This window comes from Echinops telfairi, unplaced genomic scaffold (genome assembly GCF_000313985.2).
Source record: "Echinops telfairi isolate 266 unplaced genomic scaffold, ASM31398v2 ScPeMD7_70;HRSCAF=299, whole genome shotgun sequence".
NCBI classification, from domain to species: Eukaryota; Metazoa; Chordata; class Mammalia; order Afrosoricida; family Tenrecidae; genus Echinops; species Echinops telfairi.
This window is the reverse complement of record NW_022103968.1, coordinates 19232934-19254812: the sequence shown is the minus strand read 5'-3', so window position 1 is coordinate 19254812 and position 21879 is coordinate 19232934.

Sequence of the window (21879 nt, the reverse complement as noted above, 5' to 3'; positions counted from 1 at the left end):
TGTACATGCCTTTATTTAGACCTCTATAAATGCCCTTTGCCTCCTAGCTTTTCCTCTATTTCCTTTGACTTTCCTTTTGTCCCACTATCATGCTCAGTCTTCATTTGGGTTTCAGTAATTCCTCTTGGTTACATTACCCTTGATCACACCCTCAGGCCTCCTACACCCTCCTCACCACCGATTTGGATCCCTTATTGTTCCCTTGTCCCTGGGTTTGTTAACACCACGACCTTTCCACCCACCTCCCCCTCTCCTATATCCCCCCAGAACTGTCGGTCCTGTTGTTTTCTCCTCCAGATTGTTCATCCAGCCTATCTTATTTAGACAGACCTGCGGAGATAATAACATGCACAAAAACAAGACAAAGCAAAACCCAGCAACAATATACAACAAAACAACAACAACAACAAACCAATGACAAAAAAACAAAACAAAACACAAGAAAGAAAAACTTGTAGCTAATTCAAGGACTGATTGTTGGCCTTTAGGAGTGTTTTCCAGTCCAGTCTGTTGGGGCACCAAGCCCTGGCCCCAAAGCCCACTTTTGGCATTCCCTGGGAACCTTGCCGCTCCATTCTCTTGCTGTTCTGTTGTACCCCTTAGTGTTTTGCCTCGGTGTGTCGGGATCAGATTGAGTGAAATTCCCACACTGTGTCTCCAGTGTTGTCCCCTGTAGGGCTATGGGTCAGTGAGGGACGTTGTGTCTCATAGTGGGGCAGGCCATGTGGTCCTCTCTGTGGATTGGCTGCTCTGACCGGGAACATCATCCTCAAGGACTGGTGGGCCAGAATGTGCTCCACTCTCTCCTCCTCCCATGTGCTCTGATCAGACATGTCCCTCTCCCGGAGCTGCAGATTCAGTGTTGTCCTATGAATTAGATTCTTCTGGGGGGAGGGGCAGCTGTCCACGTAGTTGGGATTGAGACCGGCCCCTCAGACCTCTCCACTGGTTGCCAAGTCTATCTTTAATACATGTCAGGAAAGAGCCTGATTCCTCTTTCTAGGTCCTGATAGCTGAGCTCCACACAAACAGCTCTTTATCTAATGAACGTTGGCCAACCCAACCTCATCTCTGGTGTTTGCCGTCAACAGCATGACTACCGTTGAGCAGAAAAGAGTTTGTAGGGAATGAGAGGGAACCATTAGAGGGCCCCCTGAGGTGCCCCGAAACCAAACTCACTGCGTTCGAGCTGGTGCCTACTCATGGCGACCCCCCTGTGGGCTTCCAAGACTGTAACTGTTTACGGGAGTAGAAAGCCCCCATCTGACTCCTGCCGAATGGCTGGTGGTTTCAAACTGTTGACCAGGCAGATTGAAGCCCAACGGTATAACCACTACGCCACCTGGGCTTCTAGGCATGGTTTAGTTCTTGACTTGGGTGGTTATTACATAGCTATCATTCAAACCATATACTTATATGCCTTTCAATTATTATTACTTTTTGTTTAATGGCTTAGGAGAGAGGGAATTTAGGTTTTAATTCTAGTACTGTGTGAACCTGGGCCAGTGACTTCACCTCCGTGGACTTCCACGTCCTTCCTCTGTGAATGGAGACGTTGGACCAGGTCCAACCCTCCCTCCCCCCTCCCCCAGGTCCTGGAGGCGAGCACAGGAGCTGCTGAAGCCCATGCTGACCTTACGGGGAGGGGGAGCCAGGCTTTGTCTTGGGCCGCACCCTCCTCTGAGAAACCGGGGCGCAGCTGACGTCTCTATGGTCCCACTTGTCACCGCCAAGGCAGCTGCGAAGTTAATGATAGTCCAAATAAAAAGCTGCTGGTAATTAGATGGCTGGATGTTCAAGCATTATTGTTATTTTAAAAAATCAATTAGCTGAATAAGAGAATGCCATTGAGACAAACATTTCGTTTTTCTCCCCGGGGCCTGGTTGCAGCTGGGAAGGAGGAGAATGTGGTCAATTTCAGGAAGGGGGAAATCGGTTTCTGATCTAGTAGGACATGGATTTTTTTATTATTATTATTTTGTTGCCGTTGTTGCTTGCTTTTTTCTTTTTCCTCTAACTGCAGCGGGGAAGACAGAGGCTATTAATTTTTTTTTAAGTTTCTTTACGAGAGGAAGAAGTTTCAAAATAATTTCCTGTGATCATACCCTCCGCTGTTTAATTGATAAGCCTCCAGCTCCGACAATGACCACATCCCCATTTCCTCCGGTTAGCCGGTCTGATAGCAACACCACCACCACCACCAACCGCCAACCTTCCAGGAAGGCAGGGATTATGAGTGAGCAGTCCTGCCCTTGGCATGGTACCTGGGTGAGTCTACAGAAGAAAATAAACAAATCCTCCCCTCTATGTTCCCTGTTCATCATTCAACTAACTGCAGTTAACCAAATGGCGATCACAATGTGGCTGCGTGTGCTGGTGCCATCAGTTCCGGGCTCAGCTGCAAATCTCAAGGTTGGAGGTTTGAGTTTCCCCAGAGGCACCGCTTAAGAAAGGCCTGGTGATCTACTCCAGCCATGGGAAACCCTGTGGTGCCCAACTCTGCTCTGCCACGCAGGCTAGTTGGGAAGGACTCAATGTCCCCTGGGAGGCAGGTGACTGACTGCTCAGTGCTCTGACTTACAGAGCCTCTGCGTTTGGGTCCTGCGTGAACCCAGTGACTGGTCGAGTTTTTGAACCTTCCCACGCCCTAGTTTCCTCATATGTCAAAGGAGATGCTGACCTTACCCACTGCAGGGTGCATGTGCGGGTGGTGGGTGTGCTATTTGTGCCTGTTGTGCGTATGGGCCCAGGTGCGCACATCTTAGATGACATCATAACCCGGGGGAAAGGCTGTGCTCAAGGCTTGCCTTGTAACACGCACTCAGTGAGTATTAGCTATTTTTACACTTGGGGGGGAAGAGGCGCTCTTACCATTGTGGGGAAGGGGGCGTTCAGCCGCAAAACCCGGGCAACTGTTTTCCTTTGGCGAGGCCTTGTGAGCTCCTGCACCCCAGGGTCCTCTCCCACCGTGGCTTTCACAGCAAGACCCCCAGCAGGACTTTCCAGCCTTGCTGGGCTGCTCAGTCCCTGCTTGTTGCGTTTTCAGAGCCACAAATAGCCCTGGAGACAGGGAGTCAGATGTCCTGAATCTTCCCCTGCTAATGGATGGTGGCCACACCCCCTGCCACCACAGCTGGTGACACAGGCCCTTAGCATAATGGAAGGCATTTGGGGATCTATTTTCCTCTCGCTGTGAGGGCATTACTCACCTCGCTCCTCTGTGTCACAAGGAAGGAGGAGGGAGTCACAATAAACTGCCAAGGATGAGTCAAGTTTCAATACGCATCTTAGCTCCAGAGGCACCGACTGCTGTTTCTTATGAATTCCTGAGACCTGTGCTGCCAAACAAGTCCCAAACGTCTTGTCTTTGTTTTGGTGTGGTGGAGGTGGTGGAGGTGGAGGTGGAGGTGGTGGTGGTGGTGGTGGTGGTGGTGCAGGAATTGGAACGGCATTTGGATTGTACTCTTCCTAAGAGGGGACGAGGGCAAACGATACGCCACGACTTCAAGGCCCCCATGAGGTTGCTCTTGTACACAGGCTGGTGCTCCTGCTACCTCACGCCTCACCTGAAACGTCAGCCCACTTCTGAGCCCTCCGGCCCTGCTGTGCAGGAGTGGCCACCGCTGCTGTGGCTCCTCACTAGTCTCTGCACAGTGCGTGTGGAGAACATAGATTACGGTGGCCTCCTGAGCAGGTGCCTGGCCTACCTGCTACCACATTCCTTGCAGGAGTTCAGGGGGCTTGGTCCATCCCTACATAGCTCTGAGCACCTCCACCCACCTCCACCCCGCCATATAGCTCTCTTCTCCAAGATGTTTAAGCTAAAGGTGTTTTCTTGTAACATATACTCGCATCTATTTTATTTCTATGGTACAAAGCAAATGAAGGGTCAGAAAGAGGGCCAAGGGTGGGGTTAAGTTCGGGCGGTAGGGCAGGAACGCAGAGCACACAGCATTACTGAATTAGCCAGGCTTCTGCCTGGCCTGGGGCATTTTTTGAGCATCTCAAGATGCTGTAGGAAACAATTGCAGAAAACCTCCATGTTCACTGAGCCGGTGGGCTTGGGCCCTGCAGTGAGCATTACAGCCACGGGGAGCATATCATGATACAAGCCAGGGATGGAAGTTCTGGGGTCTTGGGTGGTAATCTTCTGTTTAGAAGTTTCTCCAGGTGCTTCTGATGTCCAGGTTTGGGAACTGCGGATCGCACTACTACTGAAGGGGAGATGGTTGTATCAGTAGGATAGCTTGGACTTATGAACGGGGCTTCAAAATTTGTGGAAAAAAAGGTACTAAATGGTATTGGCATTTTCCATGAATTTTTTGAAGCCCCCTTCTACGTTCCAACCTTTGATTGTAGAATAGCATACAGGCAGAAAAGCAGACAAAACAGAAATGCGGTGAAATGATGTAGCTCAAAGCAAACACTCAAGCGTCCACTTCCCAGGTGAAGATTAGGACATTACTAACAAATGTTATCTTTTTGGCTGTTCAATAAAATTTGGACATTTTCCCCATTTAAAAGTGGTGATCTGGGTTGTGATTCTCAGGGTATTTATGCTGCTCTCTCACGTTTTACTTTATTTAATTCATGGAACTGACTTCATTCTTCATCACCTGGCCCTTGAATCTCATCATGAACCCACTTCAACCCTTTACGGCCTTCCCTTGCCTGCAGCTGGAGCAGTTTCTTCACATCGTTGGCCCTCAGAGTCCTCATCTATAAAGGATGGAGAAGAACAATGTCTACCACGTAGGATGTGGTGAGCATTGAATTCCTCGAACTAACTCAGCCTTGCCCGGCAATCCTACAACATCTTCCCGTCAGGTCCTGCTTCTGCTTTTCGCTTCTCCCAAACCACTCTTCCTAGCGATTGCCCCTGCTCTCTGCATCGGAGTGCTCGCCTCCACACACACACCTGCTCTCTCACCTGAAAAAGAGACAAGGCAGCAAACAAAAGCCTGCCTTGGACGCATCTCTCTCCTGCCATCACCTCGTTTGGGGCTTCACAAAAACGTTTCCCCCATTCTTTCCAGACACTACCTCTGTTTCATTCCCTCTCTGTTGTCTCCTCTGCCAGTCGGGCTTCTGTCCATCCTTCATCACAGGGAGAGTACCTACTGGCATCACCAATCACATGTGTTGCCCACGTTGGACAATGAGTGCTCTATTCTAAACCGAGCGCATCTTTTGGAGCCCTCAGGCAGAGTTGACAAAGCCAAGTGCCAGGGGAGACCACTCCAGGCAGAGTAAACTGCCAGAATGGCAGCCTGGCAGTGGGGACATGTTGAGCATGTTCAAGACATGGGAAGAAGCCTGGTGTGGCTGCGCTACAAAGAGGAAGGGGTCTGAGCTGAGGGGACAGAGGTAGGCAGGGTCCAGATCATGCACATCATTGACTAGAGCGAAGCTTCAGTGCTGTGCTTGGCATAGAGCAAGCACCAATCAGCACTAACGATTCTCATTATTGAGAGCTTAACAATGTGCCCAGTATGAGGGAAGTGGGAGCAGGGGGTGGGGGGCAGGGTAGAGAATGGAAGAGAATATCCTAAGCCTTGCAGAGCGTCCCATCTAGCTGGGAGTCTGCGCTGTATCTGCCATAGAGCGAAGGAGACCAGAGTTCCTTGGGTTCCTTGGTAGTTGGTTTGCTGCCCTTGCCTCTTCCCACGTGTACCTTCTTGAATTGTGCTCCATCCAGGGATTCTCTCCAGATAATTAAGGTTTCTTTTGAACTTGAAAGGGAACAAGAGTGGGCTGTGAGCCTCAGTGAAAAAAGAGATGACTAACAAGATACCAACCACGAGATCACAGTGTGGGCCAAGGACAGGGCCACCCCAAGGTCCTCTCTGTTTTGTCCAAGATACTCCAAATGATCTCTTCCAAATAATAGCTGCTCTCTGCTGTTTCACCTGTGCCAAGCCTCAGCCACACAAAAGCAACCCTTTTGATTCCTGATGCAACGTGTCCTACCTAGAGTGGCTGTGACCGCAAGAGGACCTCCCCCTGGTGTCCTTGACACACACATTCCTAGCAGGGCACACACACACACACACACACACACACACACACACACACTCACTGAGCACAGGCAACACACAGGGATTCAACACACAGACATTTTATAGACTCATTCCAAATGTATGTAATACACACACAACATAGTTGTTAGGTACCGTGAAGTTGATCCCAACTCATAGTAATCCCGTGTTCAAAAAAAGGAAACACAGGCTGGACATTATAATGTTTGTGTGTGAGCCCATCGTTGCAGCCATTGTGTCAATCCATAGGCAAAATGGATTGTCACTCAACGGATAGATGTGAGCAATCCATACACACTCAGCACCTACAGATTCAACTCTCGCAAACAGCTGAGCATTCATGAGTCTAGTGAGCTATGAGACACTTTCATTTCTTTGCTTTTATTCTCCACTCAACTGAAAGTTGGCCACAGTTGAAACTCTGAATGAGTCAGAAAAGATTCACAAATTTAAGTTATAATATTATTCCTCTTCGTTTCCAGATCAGAATCTGGTGGAATGAGAACAAGCAAATAAAAAAAAAAGGGGAGAACAAGCAATTCTTACAAATGAAGATAGAACTGGCACAGTGTGCCTCTGCCTCCCATCTCTTTCTGACTCTCCCCTCCTGGCTATCTTTCTCTGCGTATGAAAAGGCTGGCCCAGAGCATGACCCATTTAGAAATGACCTCAATAAAAAGTTAATATGTACAGTGACTTTTAAAGGAGACCGGCGTTTACTCCCACAGAGTAAACTCAGTAAAAGTACAGAGAATAATCCAGTCACCATCTGGACACATGACTTGACACTTGACATTTGATTGATGTCAAACCAAACGTGAGTGAAGAATCCCATGAACAAGTAGAAGAGAAAATCTTGTCATACCTAAAATTAATTTCTTTTCATTTCCAAACTCTGGCACTCGCCAAGTTCCTCCTCAAAAAGATAAGTCCCTGGAGAGTTCCAGGTAAGAGCACGCCCAGGCATAGGTCACCGTGTTCTCGGGTTCTTGTTCTGCTAGAAAACGTCATATGGTCAGAAATAGGCTTGGGTAGAATGCATTCCATTCTTTCGCTGGTTGTTTTCAGACGTCTCTGCTGGAGGACATTTTGTCATTTCACCAGTTTTCTAGAGCTATTCTTTTTTCTGGCTTCTTCCCTTTTCTGTCATGCTCCCGTTTCAGCATTCTGCGTCCTCCTCTTCGTGGTAGATCCTAAAGCAGCTGGCAAGTGTCTAAAGGTATCCAACTCAATCCAGGTGCGTCGCTTGAAGGAAGCTCAACCGATTATGAAATAAAAGGTACCGTAGCAAAGAGCTTCAGTGAGATTTTCTTCACAGCGGTCTGTGGCAGCTACGTAATCTCCTGTCAACTTGCGAAGGGGCGGAGTCTAGCCTGGCAATCAGGTTGCAGCTTGGTGACCTCATTTGAGGCACGACGGAGATAAATAGCTCACTGGAGGTGGGGTACACACACACTCTCTGCCTTGTCTTTCTGCTGACAAGACACATGGAGCTATGCTGAGCCCTGGAGCTGGAGGAGCCACGTGGGGACCCATGCCAAAACTGAGATGCTTCCACCACCAGTAGATGCACAAGACTTTCCACCCACTGGCCTGTGATCCTCTTGCATTCGGTGTCATTGCATGGGTTGCATGAGTCTGAAGAGGAATTTGTAGATTGGTCTCGGACATATGGGCTAATATCGGATTTATGGACTTGATCTGGACTGGGCTGGGATGCTTTCTTAATACGCAATTACTCTTTGATATAAAGTTCTCCCTTACACACATACGAATATCTATGAATTTGTTTCTCTATCAACCCCAATTACCACACAGTCAATATGCTTATTCTTATTCCGATATTTTATTAGTAACCCAATGGTTTCTTCTCAAGCGTGCGGAGGGAAGATGCTCAGTCCCTGGTTTTGCATTCTTGGCAGCTCACATGACAAGTTGAATTCCTTTTGCCAGACCTTTATAGGACAAAACTCCAATTACCCTGCTGCCATGGACCCCAAGATCCATTGACCCCCACACTTGTTTTGTTTGGCCACTGGCACGTTTTAATACTATTTGTATTTGACATGCCTTTGAGTGCAGTAACTCTCCTTCAGTCTCCACAGTCCCTGTCATCCCGTTGTCCTACACAGGCCGGCTCCCCTAATGCACCTTACCTGCCCTTCCCTATGAGCTGTGGTTTCAAACTTCAGCCAGTGGCCCTTACTCGGATCACCTTCATTCGCTCCCCTTCTTCCTTTCGTTCTGAAGCACATGGGCTCAAGCGATGCCTCTCAGACTTGGGTAGGTGTGTCCCTCTTCCCAGGCCACCACTTCATTTGTCTGCATGTCAAGCAGGCTGCGCCCAGAAAGGAATGATGAGCAGGTGCACACAGCTCTTCCTACCTGAAGTTGCTTTGCCTGAGATCAAGATCTTTCTAACAAGACACTTGGGGTGAAAGACCCTTTGGAAAGAAAGTAAATTCCAGGAACCTCTGGGGGAACAGATTGAATGTAGACTCATCCACAAGGAGGAACACGTGACAGGTTTTCATTGGCTTATTTTTTTTTCCTGCAGCAGTTAAGAGTGACAATCAATTCCATTCTTTCCCTCTCCTCTATGGAGAAGTAAAAAGCCCTGGTGATGCAGTGGTTCATTGCTCAGCTGCCAATCAAGAGGTTGGTGGTTCAAATCCACCAGCCACTTTATGGGAGAAAAATGTGGCTGGCTGCTTCTATAAAGACTTAAAGTCTTGGAAACCCTCTGGGGCAGTTCTACTCTGTTCTTATAGGGTTGCAGTGATTGAGATTTGACTCAACAATAATGGGATTTAGTTGGATCGAGAAACAGCTACAAAAATCAATCTGTCACTGAACTATTGAATGGTATGACGTCTGCATGAGGTCCTAATAAAAGGTCTGAAATAAAAGAAGTCTCTGAAGAACTAAGTTGGTTGTTTTGTTATATGGTACTCAAAATATATCCCTGTAAACCCCTGGCATGAAAATATGATAATATGATTCTTATTAAAAGCTCTTCAAAGAAAAATTGCAATGATTCCATGGTATAAATGAAAACACAAATACTTTCCCAAAGAGGAAAAAATGAAAGAAATCAGTCTGTGATCAAATAGCATTGTTGCTGAGTGGCCTCAGACCAGAGCTGGCTTCCTCTTCTCCTCTCCCCTCCAGCGGCCCTTCCATCCAGTTAAAGGCAAGACAGCTGGAGGAGGCAAGCCCTTGTGTCTAAGGTTGGCTGCTCAGACCTCCGTTCCGATCTCACAGTTCACGTGAGTCAGGCCTCACCCTCCTGAGAGAGGATCCTGGGCTGTACTTGGCCCTGAGAGAAAGGCCAAATCCTGAGCTGCTGCTTGCCCTGAGGCTAGAAGTAACCCCATCAGGGGCTGAAAAGAATGTGCTAACCAGCTTCTTTCTTCCCTTCCCATCTGCACACACTTGAGCACACACACACACACACACACACACGCATGAACACAAGTGCATACAGACTCGAACACATTCATGTGTGTGCCTGCTGTGGTAGTTACATAATCTTTTGTCCACTTGTAACTTAAGAGTGAAGGGGTAGAGTTTAGCCTGTCATTCAGGTCACAACTTGATGACCTCATTTGGAGGTGCTAAGGAGATAAATAGCTTGCTGGAGGCAGGACACACAGGCACTCCCTGTGAGATATTACTGACTAGGAGCCTGATGGAGCTTCGCTGATGCAGCCAGAACTCAGAGAACTGAAGGATCCACATGGAGACCCCTCCCAGGGCTGAGATGCTTCCATCACCACTGGATCCACAAGACTTTCCACCCCACTGGCCTGTGATCTTGCATTCAGCATCATTGCATGTGTTGCGTGAGTCTGAAGAAGAATTTATAGATTGGTATCAGACATATGGGCTAATATCGGACTTATGGACTTGATCTGGACTGGGCTAGGATGTTTTCAATTGCTCTTGTATATAAAGCTTTCTTTCTTTTTTAAATCGGTTAAAGCTCTTTCTTAAATACATCTGAGTGTCCTATATTTGTTTCTCTAGTTCACCCAGACTAACACACCTGCATGTACACATGTGCACACACATGCACATACATTCCTGAGGCCACCTATACTTTGGTGGCCCTGGAGGCTTGGAGTTACAAAGGATGGTGAGCCCAACATTGGCAGATCAGATAACAGGCTTCAGGCTGTAGAGGTGAGTGAATCTAAGGCCAGCAGGTAAAATAGGTGACTCTCAGGATCAGCAGGCAATCTGAGAGGCTGTTGGCTCAAGTTCAAAGAATTGGAGGTTAACAAGCCAGACGCAGGATGGAGACCCAGTGGAAAGCAGACAAGCTTTCCCACAGCAGCCACTTATATTGGGTGGAGACTACACACTTAAGGAGATCTTATGGGGGGTTATTAGGTCTTACCCTATAAAGCCTGAATTTTTAATTTCAGGGAAAAATTTTTTTGTTTTTATTCTTTATTTTCATAGTTATCAATATATATATTAATATATACGTTTAATTAAATGTTACGGAAACGTTGTGCTCGGCGTTGTAGGGTTAACTCCCAAACCAGTGAGAATCCTGGCACAGCTAACTTGATACAAAATCCTAATGATCATACTTGCCTCCTTCTGTTTAAGTTTCTTACCCCGTCCCCTCTCAAAACAAAGGCCCTTGGGTCCGAACTTCCTTAAGTCCCCTCTTGCTTCCATGTCCCTCCACACTGGTTCCAGCAGCCTCACCTTTGATTTTGTAGAGAGCGCGGTCTCGTCTCAAGACAAGTTTTCTAACCTTTTGTGGGTTTGGCTTGATTGTTTTTGTTTGTGGTTGAGATGGATTCATTGATTTTTCTGACCTGTTTAGAAGTTTTGCTATTTTTAAATAAAAGAGGGATGTGCCAGGTCATAAACCACCTCCACTGGTGAAAACCACCTTCAGCAAGGGCAGTGGGAGGTCTCCTGCCTGGGGGCAGGAGAGCTGCAGGCTGAGTTGGCTGGGCCCCCTACCCCCCTGATGAGCAGCCCTTGCTCCTCACTGCGCTTGGAGGGATCGGAACATGCCACCAACTCGTGTGGGTCCCCTGAGCAGGGGTCAGCAGAGGCCACTCTTTCCCCACTTCGCCTCAGAGGACTTGCTTGTGTTCCTAGACCATCCCCATGCCTGTCTGGGGAGGGGTGGAGTGTAAGTTCAATTTACAGGAATGGAGATTGGAGAAGTGGCTCTTTCTTGCCCTGCTTTAAAATGACGTAAAATGAGCCAAACTCTCACTTCCCCTGCTGGGCCTCTGACTCACGGGGGTGGGGGTGGGGGGCTTTGACTGGGTGGAAAGAGTGGTTCTGTGCATACACGACATCTCCCCTGGATCTCTCTCAGAGCCCTCGGAAGGAACTAACCTGGCTGACCCCCACGTGTTATCCGCGGTGGGTCTTGTCCCCAGTGACCGGAGTGTGGTATGGTGGGGCCTTGACCCAGAAGCCGTTCTTGTCGAGCTATTGCGTCATACTGATAGCACTTCATCTGGTGGCTGTGGGCTGCTAACCTAAAGGTTGGTGGTTTGAACCCACTCAGAGGCACCACACAAGACAGGCCTGGTACTTTGTTTCCTAAAAAAGAGAATAGCCCAGAAAAGCCTGTGGGGCTGTGCTGCTCCGTCATGTGGGGCGGGGTGAGCTGGGCTTGACTGGATCACCATGGGCTTGGTAATGATACTTCATCAGCTACAAAAATGAGCCGAGCTGTCATCAGTAGTAATGAAATAGTGGCTGTAATTCATGAAGTACGGACGTGTGCCAACACTCTGCTGCTGGCCATTTTGCAGGCATTCTTTCATGGACTCCTCTGGGCCGTCCCCTGAGATGGGTAGATGATGCCTGTTTTAGAGATGAGAAAGTGGAGGCTCTGAGAAGTGTTTGACCCTTGACTATCACTGCACCCCTAGTAAATGACACATTTCACTGGAGATTGTCAACTCCAAGTACTGGTTTTACATTCTAATTTATAACGCTAGGAGATCCTGAGCGAGCTGAATATCTAGCAGGAGGGAAACAAACAACCACCCCACTGCCACCAAGTTGACGCTGACTTGTCGCGACCCTAGAGGACAAGCGGCACCGCTCCTGTGGGTTTCTGAGACTGTCACTCCCGGCGAGGAGAGACAGTTATCTTTCTCCTCCGGAGCAGCTGGTGGTTTTGAACTGCTGACATTGGGGGTAGTAACCCAATGCATCCCACTATGCCACCTTAAGAGAAAAACAAGCAGTGAATTATGATTAACCCACAATATGGAGTAATAGTCTTCAATAATGATGTCTTTGCAAGACAATTTAATGGTGTAAGAAATGCTTTCGACACTCTCTCACTCACTCACTCACTCACTCACTCACTCACTCACTCACACTCTCACTCACTCTCTCATTCACTCTCTCTCATTCACTCTCGCACTTACTCTCATTCACTCATTCACTCTCACTCACTCACTCACTCTCATTCACTGACTCACTCTCTCACTCACTCACTCACACTCTCACTCACTCACTGACTCTCTCACTCACTCACACTCTCACTCACTCTCTCATTCACTCTCTCTCATTCACTCTCGCACTTACTCTCATTCACTCATTCACTCTCACTCACTCTCTCACTCACTCTCATTCACTGACTCACTCTCTCACTCACTCACTCTCTCACACTCTCACTCACTCACTGACTCTCTCACTCACTCACTCACTCTCTCACTCACTCTCATTCACTCACTCACTCACTCACTCTCTCACACTCTCACTCACTCACTGACTCTCTCACTCACTCACTCACACTCTCACTCACTCTCATTCACTCACTCTCACTCACTCTCTCACTCACTCTCATTCACTGACTCACTCTCACTGACTCACTCTCTCACTCACTCTCATTCACTGACTCACCCACTCTCTAATTAAAAAAAAAACAAAAAAGTAAATAAAAAAAAGAAATGCTTTCGATAGGAAGCAAAGGAAAAACGATGATAGTTCCTCACAAAAGCTGTGTCTGTGTCCAAGTCCCTGGAAACTATGAACATCACTTTATTTGTCAAAAGGGTCTTTGCCAGGGTAGTTAAGGGAAGACTCTTGAGATGAGCTCACCCCGGATTGTCCAGGTGGGCCCTAAATCTAATGACAAGTATCCCGATGGAGACAGGAGAAGCCCCAAGAAGAGGAGAGGACATGTGAAGATGGAGAGAAAGAATGGAGTCATGTGACTATCAGCCAAGTGACACCAAGGGATGCCAACTGCCGCTGAGACTGGAGGAGGTGTGGACAGCTTCTCCCTCCTGTCTTGTCAACACCTCCAGCCCAGTCTCTGGCCTCCAGAGCTTTGAGAGAATCAATTTCTGGTTTGTTTTGCTTGTAAGTCACTATGCTTGTGGTCGTTTGTTACAGCAACCTCCGGAGGAAAATACAGATTTCAATGTGTTCAGGCGTTGAGAGGCCTCACTCTGTTACAGCCACCAGAGCCAGCTCAGTCGGACCCCAGCCTGCATCTCAAGAGGATGAGGATTTGGCAGGACCCTCCTTCCTCTTTGGGCCTGTGCCTCCCTGCCAATGAGATCAACACACATAGGGGTACACACTCGTGGACCTGATAGGAACACATTTTCAGTTGGCGCTCAGAGGACTTAACACGAACCAAATGCTAAGCCCTGTGCTGAGCGCTTGGGTCCCTGGGATGTTAGGAAACTCCACTTCCATTTGTGTAGTGCTTTTGAACTCCCAAGTCACCTCGAGTCTGTTTGATCTTCAAACCACCCCAAAAGGAGGAGAAAGCAGAGCATTGTATACCTGTTTTGCAGATGGGTAAACAGAGGCCCTACAGATATTGAATGCCTTGTTCAAAGTCTCGGAGCAGAGCCAGAACTTAAACTCAGCTTCGCTGCCTTATCTTCTCCAGTGTACTAAACTCCCTCTATCCCCGGGCAGGCGCTGGGAGTCCAGGAAGGGGAAATTGAAACCCCACAGCAGGGATCCAGGCAGGCTTTTCAGCAAGGATAGGATTCGTGCAGCCTTAGAGAATGGTGGTGTAGTGCTTATGCATTGGGCTGTTAACCAGAGGTCAGCGGTTTGAAGCCACCAGCCGCTCCACAGGAGAACGATGAGGTCTTCCGCCCCCATAAAGCGTGACAGTCTCAGAAACTCACAGGGCGGTTCTGCGCCGGTCGCCACTGACTCGACGGCAGGGAGTTTGGTGTGGTTTCTGTAGAACGGTGGAATTGCAATAGATCAGGGCCTGGCAAACTGTTGTCCTGGGGCTAGAATAAATCTGCTCTCTTTCCGATTTTGTAAATAATGTTTAGGACATGCTTATTCATTAACCTATTTATCAATAGCAGCTGCAAAGCAAAGCGGTGATATATATTACCTGGCCTTTTGTATACAAAGTCTGCCAACCCTGCAATAGGTGGTTCAGTTGTGTAGGAGGGGCCTGTGGTACGTAGTGGTGGTGGCGGTGGCGGCGGCAGGGGCAGTGGCTGTAATGAGCGATTTGAATGCCTTCAAGGTAAGGCAATGTCCAAGTTGTGGTTCACAGAAATACAGAAATACAAGGAGACTTCAAAAAGGTCATATTATCTCTTGATTCCATTTTCCAAGAACTTTTTTAAGCCCTCGTCATATCCAATTACTTGGAATGACTGTCTGTCCTAATGACACAGCGAGCACTTCCGGGCAGTGGTTTCACGGATTATGTTGTATATGTTGTTGTTAGTTGTGTTTGAGTTGGCTCTGACTCATGGTAGCCTGCTGTAGAACAGAACGAAATATTGCCCAGTCCTGTGACATCACCATGATCTTTGATCTGTTTTGAGCTTATTGGTGTGTCAGCCTCTCCAGCTGAGGATCCCCCCCCCCCCCACATTGGCCCGCTGACCCGTAACGTGACCGGGCATGTGCCCTTCGCCTGCTCTCTGCCTTTCCAGGCAGTGCATGCAAAGTGATTCCGGCCTTCCTCCTGTCCAAGATGCCTTCTGATTGTGCCTCTTCTTAGATGGATCTGTTCGTTCTTCTGTTATGATATTTAATATTCTTTGCCAACACCACAATCCAAACTGTTGATCATCGTCGCCGTCGTCATCATCCGCATGTTGCAGATGAGAAAGTTGGGGCATCGAGAGATCAACATGCCCACGCTGACACAGCTAGCAAGTAGTATAGCCAGTGATCAAACCAGGCAGTGCAGACCACCTTCATATTGCTTCTCACACCTCTAGGAATCCTAGGCACACACTCATTCACCCATTCGTCCATCCGTCCATCCATCCATCCATCCATCCATCCATCCATCCATCCATCCATCCTTCCATCCATCATCCTGGTGTGTGATGCCTGCCCCTGACCTGGGAGTGGAAATGCCGGAGGGTGACTCCCTTTTGATGCATTGGCCTTGCAAGGTTGGGGAAGAGCTGACAGAGCTGACAAAGGCTTTTCCCGCACAGAGACAAAGTGTTAGAGCCACAGTGCAGTGACCAAAGGCAGAGTCACCAGCTGAGTCAGGCAGGGGGGGCGGCTGTGGGTCCGTAGTGACGCATAGAGGCTAGTCACCTCGGCCTCAAGGACGTCTCCAAACTACAGAGGTGATGACAGGAATGCTCACCTCTAGCGCTGCCCCTCCTCCCATCAGCACACACCGCTCTCTTCAGCCACCTAAGTAACCCAGCCTGGCTCCTTTCTCAGCCCTGTGAACGGCTCCAGCATATTGTGTCTGGCCTCTTATCAGGAGACACGGCATTTCATGCGGATCTTTTCCTCTGGAGTCCGGGCAAGGCAGGAGGCAACTCAGAGTGTGTTTAAGAGACAAGGACGTGCGGCCGATGGGTGGGGGCAGCCACCTGCGGCCGGCAGATCCACCTTTCTCTAGCCTCCTGTGGCTCTGTGGGCGGCTGTGGCCATGCGCCACCCACAGCTGCTGGGGAGAGGGAAGGGGGAAGAGAAACTGACGGCTGAGGGGAAGGTGTCCCCATTTCATCCACAGCGCTCTCCACCCACAAGCCCCAGCTCCCCAGATGGGAGCCTGGGAGGAGAAAAACAGGTCGTGCTTCTTTGTCACATAAAGCCTCCCCTCCCCACCTGGCTAGCCCAACACTAAGGAGAAGAAGAAGAAAGTAATTGATCAGAGCTCCCTGGTCCCTGGGAGTTAGTCACACCCAGCATGAGTCATGAGCTGTGGGTGTCGCACTGAAAAAAAAAAGACTACGCATGTAAGACCAGAGACTTGGGCAGGATTAACAGCCTGCCCTCTCCAGAGAGCTCCATCCTCTACAGATGAGGTCAGCAGGTGGGAAAGGGGGCCTGGTATCTTGTTGCCGCCCTGACCATCTGCCCACCGTCTTGGCTGAATGCCTCACGGTCACTTGTGAGCTGCCGGCGGAGGGTGGGGCTCTCAGCTTAAAGAGGTGGGGTCTTGGAAGAAGGACAGGGTCACCCAAGTCCACTTTAGTGACAGGGACGTCTGTGGACCGTTGAGCACCATTGAGAGGTGCTCAGTTCAGAGGGACTGATGTCTATCATAATGGCTGGGCCCTCTCAGGAAGCCCCTGCTCACCCTCCCTTTGAGCCATGACCCAAAACCTGAAGCTGTCCGTGCCCGCTGCAGGCAGGCTTGGCTGGGATTTCAGGGAGGAGATGGCATGGGCATTTGTCCCAGGAGCTCCAGTCCAACAGGATTAAAACACTAGCCCCCTTCTGCTCAAGGCCTCCCTCAATGCAAGAACACTTTGTTCTAACAACCTCGTATTCTGTGATGCCCACCCTCCTGGCGGGATCTCTGAAGACAAAATGGGTACGTAAGGAAATGTGATGAAGAAAGCCGATGGTACCCGGCTATCAAAGGATATAGAGTTTGGGGTTTTAAAGGCTTGAAGTTAAAAATAAGCGGCCATCTAGCAGAGAAGCAACAAGCCCACATGGAAGAAGCATACCAGCCTGTGTGTTCATGAGGTGTTGATGGGATTGGGTAACAGGCATCAGAAAACCCAGAACAAACAAACAAACAAACATACATTTTGTTGAGAACAAGGGGGGGGGGGGTCAGAGCAGAGACCCAAAGCCCATCTGTAGACAATGGGACATCCCCTCAGAAGGGTCACAAGGAAGGGATGAGTCAACCAGGGTGCAGTATAGCACTGATGAAATACAATATTCCTTTGGTTCCTTGAGGCTTCCTTACCCCCCTCTATCATGATCCCAGGCCTGCCTTTCACTTTGGGCTAGACTGGAGCATGTGCACAGGTACAGATAAGAGCTCACAATATACGGAATCCAGGTCAGATAAGCCCCTGAGGAACAGAAATGGGAGTAGTGATACCAGGAGGGTCGCAGGGAGGAAGGGGGAACCGATCACAATGATAGACACAAAACACCCCACCCCCCAGGGGACAAACAACAGATACTGTGGGGGAAGGGAGACAGCAGTTGGTATAAGATATGACAATAAGAAGTTATAATTTATCAAGGAGTCAAGAGGGTGGGAGGGGGTGGTTGGGAGGGAAAAATGAGGAGCTGATACCAAGGGCTCAAATAGAAAGTAAATGTTTAGAAAATAATGATGGCAACATGTGCAAATATGCTTGATACAATTGATAAGAATTGTAAGAGCCCCCAATAATACAATCTTTATAAAAATTAAACAAAAAGCACACAAACGCTGGCTCCCAGACCGAACCACTCAAAGCCCAACTGGTTATGGAGAACTTCTGTCAGCCAGGCTGAAGCCCCCAGAGCCCCAGCCCTTGCTGCTGTGTGTGCGTGGGAGTGCACGCACGTGTGCACGGGCGAGCACAAAGGGAAAGACAAAGCAGAACTGCTGGGAACAGTGTCAGGCTGCAGCTGCGATGAGCACCAGTCAGATACCGAGAAACCCCTCATGGGGCTTACTGTTCTTGGATGTTAATATTTCTCTTCTGTCTCCGGCTCTCTTGGAAGGTGGGGAAACTCAGATGTACACTATTTGCCCCTAGATGCTTTAAAACAAAACAAAACTAAATAAAAACTTTGGGTCTTAAAAACAGACCAAAACAAAAAAATTGGAGCCTGAAAGTCATTTTGAATTTGAACGGTGGCCCAGGAGGAGCGGCAGAACATTTGTCGTCCTATTGCACCCGATGGAAGAATTCAGTCGGTTTTTAAAAAAGAACATCAGACCAGTCAGTTAGGTTCAGAGCCAGTCCTGTAACCATTTCACCCGGTCTCCCAGCCCATGCTCCGATGCTAAGGCTTCTCGTCCATGTCCCCTCTTATTTGTACATGCCAAAACCAGTTCTTCTGCAAGAGTCAGATTTTCACCGGGGAGTAGTGAGAGAGGATCAAATAGTTCCTGCCATATAGCATTGTTCCATGGTCACTGTCACTTAAACACTCCTACAAAGATGGTCAATGAATTCTGTGGAAATTCATGGCAGGTGTCAGGGTGGGGGTGGGGGGTGGGTGGGGGGCGCAAGGTCTTTCTGTTGGTGGGTAAACTAGAGAAAGGCAACCTGCCTTTGGAGAAAAGCCTTAAAACTACTAGTACAGGACCCCCCCCCCCTAAAGAAAGTCTGCCCTCTAGAATGTTGCAAATTTGTTTTCTGCTGTTCGCCTCTCTGGGCCTTGCACAACAGGCTACCTGGATTGTGGACGTGGAGGGTGGAGCATTCTTCCTGAGGTCTAGCAGCAGCACCCGAAATGGAAGCCCCATGGAGTGAACTGGATTTCACCTGAAACACACCAACTGCAGCTTAAAGAATTGAAATACCCCCTTGGGCTCAAGGCTGAAGTGCCCTAGTGTGAGAAGCAGCAGAGGATTGCCTCTTAAGGCCTTGGACTTCAGTTCAAATCTCTATTGCTTTGAGGTTGCCCAATAATTGACAACTTGAGACGACCATCTATTTTCTATTTTTATGTTTTCTTTGCTTTTTACGGTGTGTTATAGTTCTGCAGACAAATAGCTTTGCTTTGATGAATGCTACAGGAACTGCTGCCTCATATCTAGCCCATACTGTTTCCTTACCTCTCTTCACCCCCCCCCCTTATGTTTGAGATGAACTTGTGAGTCACTAAAGACTCCCAGGCCAATACTTAGGTCTAAGTGGTAAGGAAGCTGGAGGGATTTTGCTTTGTTTTTAAAGAAGCACACTGTGCTTACTTACACAGCCCATCTCCACAAATGAAACCAGCAACAAGGTCCTGTGAAACGCCTCATAAGCGTGATTCTCTTTCTCCTCCACATCCTCCCTCCCTCTTCCTCAATAGCCCTTATTTTCTTAAATAGTGTTCTGTTACTTAACGTTTGAATCTGTACAAGTGAATGTTTCATGTATTTTAGTCCAAAAAGCTATCCTATATATTTTTCCCTTTTTACTCAAAACAGTGCCGTTGAGTCAATGCTGACTCTTACAGACCCCATAGTCCAGGACAGAACTGCCCCCTGGGAGTTTCCAAGACTTTAACTCTTTACAGGAGTGGAAAACCTTGTCTTTTTCCCATAGAGTGGCTGGTGGTTTCAAACTGCTGACCTGTGGATCACAGCCCAACACACAACCACTCTGCCATCAGCACTCTCTTTTACTAGTATTTAAAATTCTATACCATTAGCTAGACTAATGATATTATTCTTAGAATTACCAAATATCCCCTGAGAGTTATTTATGTTGTTTCTCAAACTGATATTGCATGATACTCATTGTTCTTAGTCTTATAGGTTATTTTCATATATGAACCATAGGCATATACAGAATCCTTAGATTGATGAATGGATCATAGCCTTAATCTAAGAACTATTAGTTCTTATGATACGGCCCTACTCAATACTCGTCCACAGATGTGAGACCACTGAAGATAGGGGTTACATAGCAAACTGTGGTGGAGAAATCAGATGGTGGCTGACTATCAGAAAGAAAAGTGTCTGACGTCTTGAAAGCTTTTCATAACAAGCAGTTATCTAAGTGAGATGGCAGCTAAGCACACATGGAAGTAGCACTCCAACCTGTGTGATCAAAGGACTGTTGATAATATAATTTCTAATCTGGGGGGGGGCATTGTATTAGAGCTTAAATTCCGAGTACTCTGCAGAAAGCTATGACAAAAGTCCAAAATCCATTTGCAGAGCCCCTGTGTGGATTAAGGCTCCATTGAATTCCTTTTCATCATTAACTAAAGGTATAGATACTATTGTCCTCAGGCAGAGTGTTTTAGAATTCTGTAACCAGCCCAGGGAGGGTAGTTTCTCTTAGGGTCTTGCCTGAGTGGGTCTTTAAAGGAGCTGCTCATACTTTGGACCGGGGTGGGGGGTCACACAGTCACAAGTTAGGCCCTATCGTTGGACCCTGATTGCCTCTGACCTGAAGAGTCAGGCAGGTGACATTAGTCTCATCTTAAGCAGATCTGATAGATGAGATCATTTAGATAAGTAGAGGGAAATGATAGATAGAGGGTGGTGGTGGTGGTGAGTTAGCCTACTGTTAATCAAAACACTAGAAATATAGCATAATTTAAGATGTAGTTTATTGGAAATCCAAAATGCGACACCCTCCCCTCCCTTGCAGTAAAAATTCCATTTAAGCTTAAGCAGTAGGGATGGTCTTTGAACTTGGGAAGGCAGTAAAAAAAGACCATTAAGATAGGTTTCCAAGCACAATGCATCCTCTAGTTAGATAAGCAAGTCGAGCACAGTGTTCCAGGCGATGCTTTTCTGGACTTGGAAAGATGTTTCCTGTGATCATTGCAAAACCTGCTTTTGATGAGAGTTTAAGGTATATAACTTGCTTGACTTTTCCACTAGCTTTTTGAAGTTGTTTGGAGGAGCAAACCCCACTGTTTCCCTTCTTCATCTCCTGATTGCAGAAAAAACTTAGAGTTTCTTGAATCAACCTGGTCTCTGCCTGTGACTGATACAGTGGCAGGCAATCCCGGGCCTGGCAACACTTATGAAAGTGAAGAACCAGGTGCTGAGAGGGGATGTAGCCAGTGACCCAAGTTAATTCGGGGCTGGGGGCATGTTCTCTGAGGAAGTGGCCAGGCAGCTGTGCGCTGGATGGTGGGAGGGCTGCAGCGTGGGGGAGGGAGCAGCTTGCACCCGCAGGAAGCACACCTGCACAGCACACAGAGCTTGTGGACACCAAGGACACTCTGAGCTGGGTAGGAGGGTGGGGAGCTGGAAGAGAGGAGGGCCAGGGGCTCAGGCAGGGCCAATCAGATCTGGGCTAAGATCTCTGTTGTGAGGATCTGGGACCCTGGGCAGCTCATTCTCAGAATGCTTGCAGTCCTTTGTTTGCTGGTTCTCCATTCACCCTCCTCACCCACCTTTCTCCTTTCTCTCCTTTGCATTTCTCCCCCAGCCCCTTTCCCCATGACACTGTTCTGTGCTTGTGTGTAAGAGAGGTCATGTCTGTTCTCTCTTGGCTACCACTCTGCAAAACTCAATGTTTAGGAAAGAGAGCAGAAGACAAGAGGGAGACCGGAACACGAGATCTCCTTCCCCAGCGACCTCCACTCTCTGGTGCTCATAAAGGGGAGGGCTGCAAGGTCCTGGGTTTGAGGTCTGGCTCTGTCTCCAGTTTACCGTGAGACCTGGAGAAAGACGCACCCCTGGGCTATTTGTTGTGAAAGGAAGGGCCGTCCTCCATTCGGTTCCTACCTGGGATGGATCCATAGATAGGTGGGAGGGACTCTCGGAATCCCTCCCTGAATGGTACGGAAAATTCAGTGGCCATGCATAACTCCTGGAAAGAGTCCATAGAATTCATTCGATTCTTAAAGGAGACCAGGCCTCTCCAGAAGTTTAGGGACCCCAGCAATGGCTAAGAGGCCAAAGCTTCCAGGATCTTCACAGTCTCCTCTGAGGATACAAGGTCTCGAA